At 36.4% G+C, this 19,799-nt stretch overlaps 1 protein-coding gene across 2 annotated transcripts in view; it reads left to right on the top strand.

The window, feature by feature from the left end:
• Positions 1-19,799, top strand: part of C5H4orf33 (chromosome 5 C4orf33 homolog) — a 90,222-nt gene that overhangs the window by 55,698 nt on the left and 14,725 nt on the right. For both annotated transcript variants that reach the window (XR_009563852.1, XR_009563851.2), the window contains exons 8-10: positions 916-1,087; positions 4,538-4,599; positions 18,295-18,343. The gene's annotated coding sequence lies outside the window, so the exon portion shown is untranslated. The remainder of the gene's footprint in view (positions 1-915; positions 1,088-4,537; positions 4,600-18,294; positions 18,344-19,799) is intronic.

Below are 19,799 nucleotides of genomic sequence, written 5' to 3'. Positions count from 1 at the left end.
TATAAAGATTATATGTTCTTTTAGGGCAGGGGTTACATCTTCTACTTTGAATTTTCTCTGCAGAACCTAGTGAGAAGCTACACACATAATACGATCTCAAAAATTATTTATGGAATGTGTAGGGGTTCGGAATGAGCCTCCTCAGAATGTGTCACTTTTGTATGAAGATTGTTGTGAGCTGGGGGCAATTGAGTCCCTGCAGGTTCAAGAGAAACTACTGCCTTTCTCTTAACTAGAGAAAGGCAGTAGAATTTGAATTAGGAATTTTTCCCAGAAAAGATTTATTACCAGAGATAAATTTTATCTAAGTGGCCCCATCTATATGGCAGGGCAAACATCTAATTATCAAACTTCTGCTTTTCTTCTTACTGTCCTGTGACTGACCCTCCTATCCTTGGAAGCCCTGGGCCCCTATCCCATTGCTTAGCTCAGGATGGCATCTATACGTCATTTTACCTTTTGGTCTTTGAACCTCTCACGTATGTGGGGTTCCCATATGTAAAAAATTAAGTTTCATTTTCTCCTTTTAATTTGTCTCATGTCAATTTAATTCTTAGACCAGCCGGCAGAACCTAGGAGAGTAAAGGAAAGTTTTCTGCTTCCCCAACAAATGAATAAAAGCAAATTCACACCATTAAACATTGTAAATACTACATAAATAAAAGTACCTGTGTATTAAGTCACAAAAAGCCATTCCTCAAAATATTTTTTGTACAAATTTTGCTGTGCGTGAATACAGCACAAAAATGTCTTACTACAATTAATATAATTCCTTAAAATGTAATGGGGTATTCATTGCCTCGAGGATATTAGTAAAAAATGTTATTTCAGTTTAATTTGATCAAGACCGAGGAAGCAAGAAAGACGTTGCTTTACGTATACCATGGGATTTGCTTTTCTGTTTTATTTTGACAGTTGGAATATAGAGTTACCACAACATGGCGCAGTTTACCAGTGCTACAGAGCCCTGTGACTCTCAAGTTTGATTCTGGGGTCCAAGGCTAACTGATGAAAGTGAATGATCCTTTCTTTGATGATCCCCAGCACTACCAGGCGAAGCAGGACTGCCTTTTGATGGAGCATGAAGGTGAGAAATTTTCTATTTTGAGTACCAAAGCTGAGAGAAATAGAGAGCACATGTTGTGATATATGGCAGTGCTCTCTTACAATATCTGTTAATCCTCTCAGAGTTTCCAAATACCTCATGCTACTCATCCCACGTATCTGAAAATGCAGTGACGTGGAAAGATGAGGTCAAAAACTGTGTGACCTGGAACTGAGATCTTTGGAATGAACAGTCTATATCTGATAGATATTTAAGAAAATTATCTATGAAACAGTATTAACAATTCATGTGAAAATGTTAGTTCAAGTAATAAATATAGACAATTGATTTGTTTCAGGTATTTAATGGCATTTGTAAAGCATGCATCCTTAAATTTAAATTGACAGTGTTCTCTAAGTTCTAGGAACTATAAAACTGTACCTTTAAAATACTTTTTGGTAGTTTTGTGATTCTTATTTCTAAAAATATAGCTATATATTTTGAGAAAGAGTTTTCATCCAGATATTTTATGTTTTAGTAATTTACGGATTTCATTGAATAAGTTAGGGAAAATAAGGTAAACTTTTCATGGAATCATAGTGTATTGGAACTATGAGGAGTTCCATGTGAGGAGGAGTCTAGAAGTCTGGCTACCTTAAACATACCTGTGTCTACATCTGAGGCCTCTTGACTCCAGATCCAGAACCTTCCAAGATATGCTATTGTCCTGTTTAAAATTTTTCATTTCTTCAACTACTAGAATTTAATGAGTAGAAATTCTTTCTCCAGAATCTCTCTTGAAACCATATTTACCACTTTGTTGTGGACATGAAAACCTGAACATACCCTTTCTTTATCCCAAACTTCTCACACCTGAATCTGAACTTGTCTTTATACACAATCACTTTTATTTCTGACTTTCCAGTTTCTGTTATTCTCCAAGTTACCAGCTGTGAGATCCTGATGTCATCATTGACCTCTTCATTTTTTTGTCCCCACAAACAGTTATCAAATCCTGCTGATTGTTCTTTGGGGGTATCCCTTGAGTATGTCCCTTCATTGCCATCCTCAGCATGACTTCCTGAGGACTGTCTAGACTGTTACAGTATATGGTTTCCTACGGGTTTCTGCTCCCAGCGTCACAGTACATGGTTTCCGACGGGTTTCTGCTCCCAGCATCTCCCTGATCCTGCTTATTCCACACACAGTGACCTGGCTGGTGGTCCTAAAACACCACTTTGATTATGTCACTACATTTTTTCAAGAAGATTAATAGCTCCGTTTTGCTTGCAAGGTTAAGCCCAAAATTGTTAGACTGCTGTCCAAGGCCTTTGATTGGCTCCTGTTCAAACTGTGTTCAATTACCGTTCTTCCAGAAACCTCTGCCTCAACCAAGCAGGTCTGCTCATTCTAACTTAAACGATTTGAACCTTTGAACACATAGAATTTCCCTTCCTTTCTGCCTACCCAAATCCTCCCTTTTTAACCTGACTAAAATGTTACCTCCTTTGTGAAGACTTCTAAGATAATCCAGTTCTTGGTGATTACTCAGTCTTTTGAACTCCTATAATATATCTATGCTGTGCCATTCATCAAAAAATTTATTATATACTGCTTCATGACATTTGCATAACCCCAAATTGAATTTCCTCTATTATTTTTGACTGCTGTTTCAATTCTTAGGTAATGTCTGTTTTCCTTATTATCTTTAAAACTCCTAAAAGGCAAGAACATGTCTTTTCTGTTCCCTGAGTGGATTTACTATAAAGCTAATGAAACTTATGCTTCAGGGCCCCTTACTTGCATGGTTCCCTTCTAATGCCCTGTGTCTACTTTTGTTTTGATAATTTTGAATTTTTTTCAGACAGGGTCCTCCCACATTGTTAAGCTTCTGGCCCCATAAACCTTGGGTCCACCTCTGAATGGGAATGATAGCTAACAATTAATATTCATTTTGTGCTTATGTTGAGGCACTGTTTTGCTGTAATATTTCTGTTTAGCTACAGATAGAAAGAACCCCCTTCCCCTGTGCCACTCAAACCCCAATATAATAAATTATATTAATTGCCCAATTTGTAATGACAAAGAATACAGAAATCTGGCAGAAGCAAGCACACACAGAGCAGGAGAAGATACAGGATCTGTCTGAGCAGCTTCCTTTGGCCCCCAAAGTCTTGGTAATGGCACAGTCCCAGCAGGGCTCAGTCATGAAGGCTCCGAGAAGGTGAATGATTTATTATGCCATGGACTTTTATGGTTGGAATTTATGTTATCGCTCAAGAAAATCTTATACTAGCAATAATGTGTCCTTAATCAGAAATACTTGGAGACATTCTGAATTCTCTTCTCAAGTCTCATGTGGCATCAGAAGGTCATGTTGGATGTGGACGTAGAAGAATGGAGACATGCCAGTGCACAGGATGCCCTGAGTAGAATCTCTGTCCCCTGCTTGACCACATTCTGGCAAACACTTTATAAGTACTGTTCCATTTAATCCTCACTGCAATCCTGTGAGATAGGTATTGTTACTATCACCATTTTACAAATGAGGAAGCAGAGGCCCAGAGAAGGTCATTATCTTGCCTGTGATCACTCAGTGCATAAGTAATGGAGCTGGTACTCAAAAGGCCAAGTTGTCTGGTTTTAGAACTGGAATTTTTTAAATTCCTTACTAGATTGATTACAGTAGATGAATTCGTTTATATTAGCTTTTAAAAAATTCTTTTTGAAATTCTCTTTTTATTTATTTAATCCCTCAAGTCTGTTCATTGACATTAATTTTGAAAAATATGCTGAGGGGAAAAAAAAAGGTTCCAGTGAAAAATGTTTAGAAAACACTGCAAACTCTATTTGTCCCTTGGAGAGTCACTATGAATATTAGCATATTAGTAATTCCCAAATCCTTCAGAAGAGAAATCTGTTTCATATTATTAACCCAACATACATAAACATATTTTCTACTTTTCAGTAATACTAATAACAACAATGGCAACTAGAATTTATTGAGTACTTACTATGTGCCAGACACTATTTTAAAAACTTCATATATTAGTCCTATGACGTAGATATCATTTTTACCTGCATTTGACAGATTAGGAAACTGAAGCATAAAGCATTTGAGAAATTTGTCCAAGCTTACATAGTGGCTTAGGCACAATTTGAAGTCAACTACTATTCTAAGCTGCCTCCCACATTTAATACCTACTATCTGTAGAAATTCTACGGAATTAATGTTTCAATGAAATCACTTCGGGATACAATTGAAACGTTACTTTGTATGGACAACATATAAATTAACTTTTAATATTCACAAGGTCCCGAGAATATTACATCGAGTTTTCTGAAATAGTTTGCAGTAATGTTGAGTATAAAACTTTAATTTTATAAGATACTGGATTTCCATTCTTCAGAATGTGACTCTTTAGAAATGTTTCCTTTCTTGACTCTTTGTGGATTAAATTTCTCAATATGATGATTGTTTTTTATTTGCAGTTGTTGAATCATTTTTGTTTGAACAGCAAGACTAAACAGCACCTGGAGGTGGAACTCTGCCCGTAAGTTCTCTCTTTTCTTTTTTTTAAATAAATTTATTTTATTTATTTTTGGCTGTGTTGGGTCTCCATTGCTGTGCACAGGCTTTCTCTCACTGTGGCAAATAGGGGCTACTCTTCCTTGAGGTGCGCGGGCTTCTCATTGCAGTGGCTTCTCTTGTTGCGGAGCACAGGCTCTAGGCATGCGAGCTTCAGTAGCTGTGGCACGCAGGCTCAGTAGTTGTGGCTCGCAGGATCTAGAGCACAGGCTCAGTAGTTGTGGCACACGGGCTTAGTTGCTCCACGGCATGTGGGATCTCCCCGGACCAGGGCTTGAACCCGTGTCCCCTGCATTGGCAGGCAGATTCTTAACCACTGCGACACCAGGGAAGTCCCGTAAGTTCTCTTTTAATATACACAAGCTGCTCACTGCTTTAGGCTAACTTTCCAAATAGTTTTAAAAATCATTAAACTCATAAAGCAATTATACTCCAATAAAGATGTTAAAAAAAATCACTAAACTCTCATTCTATTTGGTTTGAAAAATATGCATGAGTCCCTCCCGTATTTATTATTGTAGACCTCATACGAAGTTAGAAGCTTTAAAGTAGGTAGACTGTGCATTTCCACTGAAATACAGAATCACACAGGTGATTGAGAATATGTTTCCTTAAGGCTGACCCACTTCCTGATTTAAATTCATCATGATTGGTTTTTTTTCATGAAACTAGTCTCACAGGTCTCAAAATTATAGAGAGCTTCTAGTGTAGTTATGACACCCAAAGTTTTTTTAGGATACTTTTGATTCTAGTTCAACTCCACTAAGTAAGTTCTATACACACACACACACACACACACACACACACACACACACACACACACACACACACACACACACACACACACACACACACCTTACATTTTATAGACTTTGTCTTTGAGTTAACAAGCAAACAAAGTTTAGAAAGTAATTTCCTAATGTGATGAGTTATGAGTTCCAAAGCATTTGTTTTAAACTTGAAACTTTTAAAATTTAAAGCCATCTATTTAACTCCATCCAGGGCATCACCCATTTCTACACAAAGTCCAGACAAGGGTGTATGGATTCTTCTGGCCCTTACTGTGCTGGGCAGACAATATTGATATCTGTAAAGATGCTCAGTCAGGGATTATGGTTTAGAAACAAACTGCATGGCTATAGCTTTAAAGACAGTCATTTTGGATTGTTAAATATAATTTTACCACTCTTAAAAAGCACTTACCACATTCAGTGTATTTGAATCCCTTCACGTTTTGCCTGGTGAAAATGCTATATTGGACTTCCTCTGTGACAGCCAGTCATCTAAGTATGTACTTCACCTCCTCAAATTAACCTTATCCACAGATTTCTCTCTCTTTCTTTTGGTAAAAGTTGTTCCTTAAAGTGCTTATTCATTTCTGTCCTCTTATCACAAAGCTTGTTTTATGATTTTCTTAGATGTAACAAATTAGCAAATTCAGTTAGGTGTAGCTGAGTCACTGAACCTATACTTTTTTAAAAATAAAAAACACATATTTTGTGTACTTTTCTCCTTTGATGATAAAAGGAAATCATATACATTGTGAAACACTTAGGAAATAATAAAAGGCACATACACAAATAAAAATCAGCTGTAATATTACTACCCAGGTGAAGTCACTATTCACCTCTGAGTATATAACCAGCATCTAAATAGCTGAATATGACCAGCAGATTGGTCTTTCTTGTTTGTTTGTTTTGGTTTGGTTTTTCCGTTTTTTTACTTACAGTGTGTTTTTACAATTTTGAATTTAACTGCTTACACTCAGAGTGCTTCTCATAGTTACAGTGCATGCCTGGTCCTCTGCATATTTGAGCACGAGATCTCTAGAATCACGGTGCAACAATTTTTTTTTGAACATATCATCATATTGTCATAGAAAACACGCAGAAGCAATCAGCATTAGGTTCTTTCTGTCTCAAGTCCCAAGCTCCCAGTCAGATCATTTGCTTTCCTTTCCCTTAGAGGAAAAAGGGTAAGTGGCAGAGGGAACCACCATGCTGTTCTTGGCTTTGGCATTACTGACATTGTTAAAATGCTTCGTCAGTTTGGATGTGTACACCTGAACTTTTGTGCATCTATTGGGCAGTTCTGATCCTCATTTTTTTTCTTTGAAGCAACGTGTGAGATGATAAAATAGGCCAATCAATGAGGCGTTTTAAGGCACTGTATTGTTTTTGCCAAGTCATGCTGGTGACACCTGAGGTCTGTTAATTGAGCATCATTTGTTTTAGATAACAACAGCAGCAATAATGACTTTACACAATGCTTACATTGTGTCAACTGCTATTCTAAGCACTTTTCACATGTTAAATCCTTTAGCCATACCATAGTACATTTTACAGGTGAGGAAACATATCTGTTGAATAACTTAACCAAGGTTTCACAGCTAGTAAGTAACAGAGTCTAAATTTGAATTCAAGAAGTCTCGTTTTTAAAGTCCATGCTCTTTAATCCCTGTGCTGCTTCTGCTGATAACTTAATAACTATATTAACTTGAGTTGCTAAGATAATTTCTTCAAAATGAATCAGTTATTTTCTTCACTCTTATTAATTGTGTGGACATTCACATCTCGAGGAGAATAGTTTCAATGAGTAAAACCCAAATATTTTGTAGTTTTAATCATATAAATGCATAAAACATTAAAAATAGAAAACAAAAGTTGAAAACAAGTTGAAAATCTTGAGTATTTATAAGACTTTAAATATTTTGATTTATAAATTTATACTGTGCCTCTAGATATTATGTGACTAAGTAAATTGAAAGTCTCCAGTATTCATCAGAATTCTTTTATTTATAAGTGAAAGAAATACAACTCAAGGAAATTTGATCAGAAAGAAAGAGTTGTTGGCTCAGATACTTCAGAAGATCACAGCTGAACTAACTAGCCTCCTTCAGTTTGCCTCAATCCAAAGATTAGAGGTGATGTCAACAAGTGTTTCTCTCTTGATCTTTTCTCTTCTTACACCTCCATGTCCTACCCCTCCCCCCCATTCGCCTCTAAATCCTTTCCACATCTATGTGCGTCTGTGTTGTTCTTTCCTCCTATAGAGAGGGGCTTCCTTTATGAGGTGGTGGTGAGGGAGGTGACTCAGGCAATTGGAAATTTACAACAGTCCTAACTTAGCCACCTTAAAGGAAGCAGATTTCTTCTTCCTGCTTCAGTATGTAAGGAGGCTGTGACACTGTCATTGCCAACCCTGCCAGAACCACATAGTTTGAAGGGTGAGGAGCAGTTCTTCAAAGGCAATGAGGGTTCTGAGAAAAAGGGAGAAGGAAAATCTGGCAGAGAGAAGTGTTTGGTGTTCATTTTATTTTCACATCTCCAGCACAGTCATTATATAGTTCTTAAATATAAATCCTATGAGTTATTCAAATTCTTCACGTTTTCTTTCTTTTGTTTCACCTGGAACCCTACCTTTTGGCAAATTTTCTGGAGGACTGAATGGAAAAACAAATGTGCATAAGCTATTTTGCCATATATCAGGAACTACTAAAGTATGTTGTTGGGAGATAAGATTGAAATCATTAGCATTTTAATTTCTTCTGTTAAAAGAATTTGTCTTGTGTAGTCCTGAGAGTAATAAGAATATCAAGAATTTATCATTTGGGGTTTTCAAGTTCTTATGTGTTAAGGCTTCTCGGAATGTCTTAATGGTATGCTTCATTAACTCAGCCACATTTATTGCCACTTTGAAGATTTTATTATTTAGATTATGTAAAGGTAGGCATTTTACTGTAAGTAGTTATTGCCTATATTGTCTTTCTAAGCCAGGATCTTGGAAGGAACTAGATTATCTTGATATGTTAGAAATCCTGCTTCGTTTAATCTTAATAGAGCATTCGTCCATGTGGTTTATAATTCTTGAAATGAATGCCTGTAATAAAGAAAATTAAATTACTTTAATGTAAAAATATGTCGTGATTACTGATTTATTTATTTAAAATACTTTTTTTTAGTACTTGCTATGTTCCAGGCATTGTTTTAGGCACTGGAGATACAGTAATGAAAAAAAAAAAAATTGGCAAAAAGTCCTTTCCTCATGGAACATTTATTCAATGAATTATAGTACATAGGTTATAATATGAATGGTTGTATTATTGACATCATTTTATAGATACTACATGATTGACTTATAAATAACATTTATTGAGGACTTACAGTATGCCAGGCTATGCTAAGCATATTGTACATATTACCTTACTGTCTTCACCTGGGAAGGAAGTATTATTATTTTGTTCATTTTACAGGTGAGGTATAAAAAACTGAGGTACACTAAGTATCAAGAGCAGGGATTCAAACACAGACTCATCTGATGTGGAAACCTGCAATCTTAACCACCATGCTGCACTGCTTCCAGTGCCCAGGGCATTGGCAGCAACACAGTGGGGCTAATAAACGATCATTGCATAGAAGTATTTCTGAGCCATACTTATAATAATGGCATTGTGTTAGGCACTAGAGACAGTAGACGGGTGAGTGTGACAAAGTCCTTTACCTTATTTGCTTTAATTAAACTTACTAATAACTTGCAGGGAACTGTTAACTAAGATGTCTGTGAAGTGACAGAATCTGTAAAGTGCAGATTAAATATAAGTATGGCGAATGTCAACAGATGTCATGTTATAAATTAGAATAGTAAATTACCCCATGATTATAACATGAATCAATCAAATCATCTAAAACTACTATAGGTGATGAATAAGAGGAATCTTCAATTCCAATAAATTAATCTCACAACCATGGGACATAATTTTTTTCTATACTCTGAATCTAGAGCTTGCCCTCTAGATTTTCAAATATATTTCTTTGAAAGATTTTGTGGTTATTTCTTTGTTTTTTAAAAAGGGTAAGGATATGTGAAATTTGATATTGTATAAAAATGATAATTAAAGAAAATTTTTTCTAGGTACTCAATGTATTTCCCAGTAATCTATTCCTTGGTTCTAAAAGTTGCCTTTTCCTTACCCCTTCCTTTCCTTTGCCTCATTCTGTCTGGCTCTTTTTTCCTGCCTCCTACTTTCTCTCCCTTGTCGCAACTTTTCTTTTACTATCTGGCTTAGAATTGTAGAATACTAGGGCTGGAAGAACCATTAAGGTCCATATATTCCAAAGTTTTATTCAGTTTAGAAATCGTCTTGTTGTTGGAGCAAAGGTTGTTACCCAACCTTTGATGGAAAAGAAGATATAGTGTTGGAAGGGCAGTAACCTCTAAAGAATGCCATTGTTAGAAAGTAATTTTCCATATTTAATTGAAACTCACTTCTATATACTTCCTAGATACTGTTCCCAGTTTTGACTTTTAGATGAACAAAAACAAGTTTATTTCTCATCTATGTGATAAGTTGGGCAAAAACCTAATCACAGGGCCACACCCAGCTGCAAGGGAGGCTAGGAAATGTCACCTCTAGCCAGGCAGTCACAGGCCAGCTAAACCCAATACTACCTATTATTAAAAGGTAGCAAGAGAGACTAGATACTGATGGACAATTAGCAGTAATACTACATGTATAAAACACGAAAACAAGTGAAACATAAACATCATGTTCTGTGTTCTGTGATGGTCATTCAGATACAGCCACAAGAAGAGACCCAGGAGAAGCTCAGAAAAACAAAGTTTATTATACTTATAGGCCCTAGAAACAGAAGGCAAGACATAACATGAAGAGCAACATGAGAAAGCACTAGCATGGGTCAGGAGCCAGAAGGGGCAGAGGTGAGGGGGTGTGTAGGCTTGGATTTTCTGAGAGAAAGGCAAGGCAGGGCATTGTAAATAGGTCAGGTTTGGCTTGTTTGAAAAATTTTGGCAGTCTGTAAGCTCTAAGTTCGTCCTTAGTTACCTGCTACCTGGCCCTGGGATGATTAAGGCAGAGAAATACTGCCTCCTGGGTGGTATGACCAGATAAAGGAAGCATGGCTCTGGATTGCTTAGTTTACATATCAAAAGCATGCTGGGAACACAATGAGGTATTACCCCATACCTATTAGAATGGCTGTTATCAAAAAGACTAGAAATAATGAGTGTTGACAAAGATGTGGAGAAAAAGGAAGCCTTGCATACTGTTGGTGGGAATGTAAATTGGCACAGCTACTATGGAAAACAATATGGAGGTTCCTCAAAAAATTAAAAATAGAACTACTGTATGACCCAGCAATTCCACTTCTGGGTATTTATCTGAAGAAAATGAAAACACTAATTTGAAAAAAATATATGCACATGCATGTATGCATATATCCCCATGTTCATTGTAGCATTATTTATAGAGACAAGACATGGAAACAATCTAAGTGTCCATTGATGAATGAAAGAAGATGTGATATATATCTACAACGGAATATTATTTAGCCATGAAAAAGAATGAAATCTTGCCACTTGTGACAAGATGGATGGACCTCAAGGACATTATACTAAGTGAAATAAGTCAGGCAGAGTAAGACAAGTACCTGATTATCTCTTTTATATGTGGAATCTAAAATTATCTATCTATCTATATTGATAGAAAGATGGAGAGAGAGATAGATAATCTAAGCTTATAGATACAGAAAACAGATTGGTTCCCCAGAGGTTGGGGTGGGGTTGGGGTAGATGGAAAAGGGAGAAATGGATGAACTGGGTTTTTTTTGTTTTTAGTTTAAATAAATTGAATGTTTTAAAAATTAAAAAAAGAAAAAAATTAAATTAAGATACATTTTTGTAATTTTTTCTAAAAAATCTGAATTCATATGCCTTAGATGTTTCTTAGAGTGTCAATGCAGTGACGGAAAAATGTAGAAAGCATATACAATTTTTTTTCAAAAAATGTATTCTTTATTATTTTTACCAGTCACTACAAATGATATTTAAAAAATACAAATAGTATGCATCACTATAAGAACTTAAACATGTAGGTCAAATAGTGCTAAATTGAGTGTCATTATTTTGTCCATTATTACAGGTGAACAAGTATGGTAAATAATAAAATTTAAAGAAATTAAGTATTAAAATTCTTCAATTTAATTTGCTTATGTTACAACTTTGAACACTACTAATTTAATTTTACTTTCTAATTTTAAAGACATCATTATTGGGAACCTGAATTATTAAGAAATACTTCTAAGATGTTCATTCCTTAACATTTTTGATGAGGGAGTTTAGTTTTTGACCTTGTAAATATGACATTTAGCAAGTATGTACTTAATTCAGACTTTGGTTGAAATACACACATCTCTTGTGTGAAGGGCAGTAAATCAACTGAGGCTGGATTGATGCTGATACTTTGCCAACTCTGTTTTGTGAGCAGAATATTTTAGTATACTGTGAACAGTGTGTTAAACATTATTAACATGAGTCTAAATAACTGGTCCTGAAATTAATGTTCTTTTATCTGACAACTTCTCCTATTAATAGAAATAGAGCTGAGAGGAGTTTAAGTCAAGATGGCAGAGTAGAAGGACGTGTGCTCACTTTGTCTTGCGAGAACACCAGAATCACAACTAACTGCTGCACAATCATTGACAGGAAGACTGGAACTCACCAGAAAAGATACTCCACATCCAAAGAAAAAGGAGAAGCTGCAATGAGACAGAACAAGGGGCGCAATCACAATAAAATCAAATCCCATAACTGCTGGGTGGGTGACTCACAGACTGGAGAACAGTTATACCACAGAAGTTCACCCACTGGAGTGAAGGTTCTGAGCCCCACGTCCGGCTTCCTAACCTGGGGGTCTGGCAATGGGAGGAGGAATTCCCAGAGAATCAGACTTTGAAGGCTAGCAGGGTTTGATAGCAGGACTTTGACAGGTCTGTGGGAAACAGAGACTCCACTCTTGGAGGGCACACAAAGTAGTGTGTGCATTGGGACCCAGGGGAAGGAACAGTGATCCCAAGGGAGACTGAACCAGACCTACCTGCTAGTGTTGGAGGGTCTCCTTCAGAGGCAGGAGGAGCTGTGGCTCACCGTGGGGACAAGGACACTGGCAGCAGAAGTTCTGGGAAGCACTCCTTGGTGTGAGCCCTCTCAGAGTCCGCCATTAGCCCCACCAAAGGGCCTGTAGGCTCCAGTGCGGGGACACCTCAGGCCAGACAAACAACAGGGTGGGAACTCAGCCCCATGCATCAACAGACAAGCGGATTAAAGTTTGAGCTCTGCCCACCAGAGCAACATCCAGCTCTACCTACCACAAGTCCCTCCCATCAGGAAGCTTGCACAACCCTCTTAGATAGCCTCATCCACCAGAGGGCAGACAGCAGAAGCAAGAAGAACTGCAATCCTACAGCCTGTGGAATGAAAACTACATTCAGAGAAAGACAGACAAAATGAAAAGACAGAGGGCTATGTACCAGATGAAGGAACAAGATAAAACCCCAGAAAAACAACTAAATGAAGTGGAGATAGGCAACCTTCCAGTAAAAGAATTCAGAATAATGATAGTGAAGATGATCCAGAACCTTCGAAAAAAATGGAGGCAAAGATCTAGAAGATGCAAGAAATGTTTAACAAAGACCTAGAAAAATTAAAGAACAAACAAACAGAGATGAACAATACAATAACTGAAATGAAAAATACACTAGAAGGAATCAATACCAGAATAACTGAAGCAGAAGAACGGATAACTGACCTGGAAGACAGAATGGTGGAATTTATGCCACGGAACAGAATAAAGAAAAAAGAATGAAAAGAAATGACAGCCTAAGAGACCTCTGTGACATTAAATGCACCAACATTTTGCATTATACGGGTTCCAGAAGAAGAGAGAGAGAAAGGACCCGAAAAAATATTTGAAGAGCTTATAGTCGAAAACTTCCCCAACTTGGGAAAGGAAAGAGCCACACAAGTCCAGGAAGTGCAGAGTCTCAGGCAGGATAATTGCAAGGAGAAACAATCTGAGACACATAGTAATCAACCTGACAAAAATTAAAGACAAAAAATTATTAAAAGTAACAAGGGAAAAATGACAAATAACATACAAGGGAACTCCCATAAAGTTAACAGCTGATTTCTCAGCAGAAACTCTACAAGCTGGAAGGGAGTGGCACGATATATTTAAAGTGATGAAAGGGAAGAAGCTACAACCAAGATTACTCTAACTAGCAAGGATCTCATTTAGATTTGATGGAGAAATCAAAAGCTTTACAGATAAGCAAAAGCAAAGAGAATTCAGCACCACCAAACCAGCTCTACAACAAATGCTAAAGGAACTTCACTAAATGGGAAACACAAGAGAAGAAAAGGACCTACAAAAACAAACCCAAAACAATTAAGAAAATGGTCATAGGAACATACATATTGATAATTACCTTAAATGTGAATGAGTTAAATGCTCTAACCAAAAGATACAGGCTCACTGAATGGATACAAAAACAAGACATATATATATATATATATATATATATATATATATATATATATATATATATATATATATATATATATATGCTGTCTACAAAAGACCCACTTCAGACCTAGGGACACATACAGGCTGAAAGTGAGGGGATGGAAAAGATATTCCATGCAAATGGAAATCAAAAGAAAGCTGGAGTAGCAATTCTCATATCAGGCAAAATAGACTTTAAAATAAAGAATGTTACAAGAGACAAGGAAGGACACTACATAATGATCAAGGGATCAATCCAAGAAGAAGATATAACAATTATAAATATATATGCACCCAACATAGGAGCACCTCAATACATAAAGCAAATGCTAACAGCTATACAAGAATAAATCGACAGTAACACAATAACAGAGGGATAATTTAACACCTCACTTACACCAATGGACAGATCATCCAGACAGAAAATTAATAAGGAAACACAAGCTTTAAATGATGCAATAGACCAGATTGATTTAATTGATATTTGTAGGACATTCCATCCAAAAACAGCAGATTACACTTTCTTTTCAAGTGCACACAGAACATTCTTCAGGATAGATCACATCTTGGGTCACAAATCAATCCTCAGTAAATTTAAGAAAATTGTAATCATATCAAGCATCTTTTCCGACCACAACACTATGAGATTAGAAAGAAATTACAGGGAAAAAAACTTTAAAAACACAAACACATGGAGGCTAAACAATATGATACTAAATAACCAAGAGATCATGAAAAAATGAAAGAGGAAATCAAAAAATACCTAGAGACAAATGACAACGAAAACAAGACGATCCAAAAGCTATGGGATGCAGCAAAAGCAGTTCTAAGAGGGAAGTTTATAGCTATACAAGCCTACCTCAAGAAACAAGAAAAATCTCACATAAACAATCTAACCTTACACCTAAAGGAACTACAAAAAGAACAAACAAAACCCAAAGTTAGTAGAAGGAAAAATATCATAAAGATCAGAGCAGAAATAAATGAAATAGAAACAAAGAAAACAATAGCAAAGATCAATAAAACTAAAAGCTGGTTCTTTGAGAAGATAAACAAAATGGATGAACCTTTAGCCAGACTCATCAAGAAAAAGAGAGAGAGAACTCAACACAATAAAACTAGAAATGAAAAAGGAGAAGTTACAATGGACACCACAGAAATACAAAGCATCATAAGACTACTACAAGCAACTCTATGCCAATAAAATGGACAACCTGGAAGAAATGGACAAATTCTTAGAAAGGTATCACCTTCCAAGACTGAACCAGGGAAAAAGATAAAATATGAACAGACCAATCACAAGTAATGAAACTGTGATTAAAAATCTTCCCAAAAACAAAAGTCTAGGACCAGATGGCTTCACCAGTGAATTATATCAAACATGTAGAGAAGAGGTAACACCAATCTTTCTCAAACTCTTCCAAAAAACTGCAGAGGAAGGAACACTCCCAAACTCACTCCACGAGGCCACCATCATCACCATGATACCAAAACCAGAGAAAGATACTTGAAAAAAAGAAAATTATACACCAATATCACTGATGAATATAGATGCAAAAATCCTCAACAAAATACTAGCAAACAGAATCCAACAACACATTAAAAGGATCATACACCATGATCAAGTGGGATTTATCCCAGGGATGCAAGGATTCTTCAGTATATGCAAATCAATCAATGTGATACACCATATTAGCAAATGGAAGAATAAAAACCATATGATCATCTCAATAGATGCAGAAAAAGCTTTTGACAAAGTTCAACACCCATTTATGATAAAAACTCACAGGAAAGTGGGTATAGAGGGAACCTACCTCAACATAATAAAGGCCATATATGACAAACCCACAGCAAACATCATTCTTAATGGTGAAAAACTGCAAGCATTTCCTCTAAGATCAGGAAAAAGACATGGATGTCCACTCTCACCACTATTGTTCAACATCGTTTTGGGAGTCCTAGCCATGGCAATAGGAGAAGAAAAAGAAATAAAAGGAATACAAGTTTGAAAAGAAGAAGTAAAACTGTCACTCTGCAGATGACATGATACTATACACAGAGAATCCTAAAGATGCCACCAGAAAACTACTAGAGCTAATCAATGAATTTGGTAAAGTTGCAGGATACAAAATTAATGCACAGAAATCTCTTGCATTCCTATACACTAACAACGAATGATCAGAAAGAGAAATTAAGGAAACACTCCCATTCACCATTGCAACAAAAAGAATAAAATACCTAGGAATAAACCTACCTAAGGAGGTAAAAGACCTATACTCAGAAAATTATAAGACACTGATGAAAGAGATAAAAGATGACACAAACAGATGGAGAAATATACCGTGTTCTTGTATTGGAAGAATCAGTATTGTGAAAATGACTCTACTACACAAAGCAATCTACAGATTCAATGCAATCCCTATCAAATTACTAATGGCATTTTTTACAGAAGTAGAACAAGAGATCCTAAAATTTGTATGGAGATACAAAAAAACGCGAATAGCCAAAGCAATCTTGAGGGAAAAAAACAGAGCTAGAGGACTCAGACTCACTGACTTCAGACTATACTACAAAGCTACAGTAATCAAGACAATATGGCACTGGCACAAAAAAAGACATATAGATCAGTGGAACAGGATAGAAAGCCCAGAGATAAATCCACACAACTATGGTCTACTAATCTATGACAGAGGAGGCAAGGATATACAATGGAGATTAGACAGTCTCTTCAGTGAGAGGTGCAAGGATAACTGGACAGCTACATGTAAAAGAATGAAATTAGAACACTCCCTAACACCATACACAAAATTAAACTCAATATGGATTAAAGACCTAAATATAAGACTGGATACTCTAAAACTCTTTGAGGAAAATCTAGGAAGAACACTCTTTTACATAAATCACAGCAAGATCTTTTTTGACCCACCTCCTAGAGTAATGGAAATAAAAATAAAGAAATGGGGCCTAATGAAACTTGAAAGCTTTTGCACAGCAAAGGAAACTATAAACAAGATGAAAAGACAACCCTCTGAATGGGAGAAAATACTTGCAAACGAAGCAACTGACAAAGGATTAATCTCCAAAATATATAAACAGCTCATGCAGCTCAATATTAAAAAACAAACAACCCAATGAAGAAATGGGCAGAAGACCTAAATAGACATTTCTCCAAAGAAGACATACAGATGGCCAAGAAGCACATGAAAAGCTGCTCAACATCACTAGTTATTAGAGAAATGCAAATGAAAACTACAATGAGGCATCACCTCACACCAGTTAGAATGGGCATCATCAGAACATCTACAAACAACAAATGCTGGAGAGGGTGTGGAGAAAAGGGAACTCTCTTGCACTGTTGGTGGGAATGTTAATTGATACAGCCACTATGGAGAACAGTATGGAGGTTACTTAAAAAACTAAAAATAGAACTACCATATGACCCAGCAATCCCACTCTTGAGGATGTATCCAGAGAAAACCATAATTCAAAAAGACACATGCACCCCAATGTTCATTGCAGCACTATTTACAATAGCCAGGTCATGAAAACAACCTAAATGACCATCAACAGACAAATGGATAAAGATGTGGGACATATATACAATGGAATATTACTCAGCCATAAAAAGAATGAAATTGGGTCATTTGTAGATACATGGATGGACCTAGAGAATGTCATACAGAGTGAAGTAAGTCAGAAAGAGAACAAATATCGTATGTTAACGCATATATGTGGAATCTAGAAAAATGGTACAGATGAATTGGTTTGCAAGGCAGAATTAGAGACGCAGATGTAGAGAACAAACATATGGATACCAACAGGGGAAAGCAGGGGTGGTGGGGAGGTGGTGGTGGGATGAATTAGGAGATTGGGATTGACATATATACACTAATATGTATAAAATTGATAACTAATAACCTGCTGTATAAAAAAATAAAATTAAATTTAAAAAATAGAACTAGAGCTGAAAATTTAGGTGAAATTTAGAGTTATGGACAGTGTTTAGCACACCTTTAATTGTAGGTTTTTTAAAAGTTGAAGAAATTTATATAACCTACACAAATGGAGAAAGACAAACCTCTTCCTTTAAACTGTGTAAATGTAAGTGTTCTTGGTCCCACTGTCACTCATTCTTCGCTTCAGTCTGTTAAGTAGCCTGCAGCTTTTCTGAGAATGAGCTACTGGAAAATCACAAAGAAGATTATATAAAAATTTAAATTGGATGACATTTTAATTTGAAAATGCCCAAACTATCTGCCTAATTTCAACTCTATCATTATGATTCTCTTTTTGTTCACTTAGGCACGGACAGCACCTGGTCCTACTGCTCTCCAACAGGGATTCATTTACAGTGAGTACTACAAATCTTTAATCAAATCAACCTTTGTTTTACAGTGACCATATTTTTAAATGTAGGTTGACATGATTTTGGACATTTGAATATTTATATACTTGTTTAACCTTCATTTTCTTCTCAAAGTTCAAGGAAAAGGAAGCAAATAAAAGGGTTCAAGGGCTTGAGTAGGGCTGAAGTGCATGAGGCTAATATATATACATTTGATGTATCACTGGTGTGGCTGGTTTATGGGCGGATTATTAATATTGCTTGTTGTTTTATGTGTGCTCTTGCACATTGGATTTAATAATGATAACTGCAATTCTGGGATTAAAGTTTCTCCTCAGTTCTCTAAAAAGGAGCAGCAGAGAATACTGTGTATTTAGTTGGAAAATCTTAAAATAAACAAGGACACTTCCAACAATGAGGAAGGAGAAATTTTTTTTTAAAGTGAAATAACTGAAAAGTACAGAAAATAATGACACCCACCACTGAGATTTAACATTCCCCACCTAGATTTAACAGATATTAAAAAATAAATCCTTATAGACACAGCCAATAACTATTTCTTATCCCTTATGCTTCCTTCTCTTGTCTCCTCTTCCTACCTTTTCCAGTTTTTTCAACTTTCAGTATTCTAAAGTTGGTTTGTATCATTTTCATAGTGTTTTCTTGCCTTTTTAAACATGTGTGTATCCATAAAAACAGTTTTTTAAATATTTTAAAAGTTTAAAAAATTGTATATTCTTCTTAATAAATTGGGAAGAGCCATTAATTAAGATGTTTTTGTAAATAGAATCAAGGGCAGATATATATATATAGATATAGATATATGGCAAAAGTCAAATATTTTCCAAATTCACGTATTTTGCAGTTGTTCACACGTTTTATTCTAATATGTAAAATTGACATGTTCCTCAATTGGTGGACAATCAGGTTGTGTCCCTAGATTTTTTTATAATAAATTTATTTATGTATTTATCTTTGGCTGCGTTGGGTCTTCGTTGCTGCGTGTGGGCTTTCTCTGGTTGTGGCGAGTGGTGGGCTCTACTCTTCACTGTGGTGCGCTGGCTTCTCATTGCAGTGGCTTCTCTTGTGGCAGAGCACAGGCTCTAGGCGTGTGGGCATCAGTAGCTGCAGCACGCGCGGGCTCAGTAGTTGTGGTGCACGGGATTAGTTGCTCTCCAGCATGTGGGATCTTCCCCGACCAGGGATTGAACCCGTGTTCCCTGCATTGGCAGGCGGATTCTTAACCACTTCTCCACCAGGGAAGTCCTTCAGTAGATTTTTAAACCATGTGCCTTTTACAAATAATTTTTTTAATGATAAAATTGCTTTAAAAAAAAATCTAGGCCTGTGCTCTAGAGCCCATGAGCCACAACTACTGAGGCCCGTGCGCCTAGAGCCCGTGCTGCGCAACAAGAGAAGCCACCGCAGTGAGAAGCCCGCGCACCGCAATGAAGAGTAGCCC

Source organism: Globicephala melas, chromosome 5 (genome assembly GCF_963455315.2).
Source record: "Globicephala melas chromosome 5, mGloMel1.2, whole genome shotgun sequence".
Taxonomy (NCBI): domain Eukaryota; kingdom Metazoa; phylum Chordata; class Mammalia; order Artiodactyla; family Delphinidae; genus Globicephala; species Globicephala melas.
Note: the sequence above shows the minus strand (reverse complement) of the source record. Positions and strands in the feature narration are given on the sequence as shown.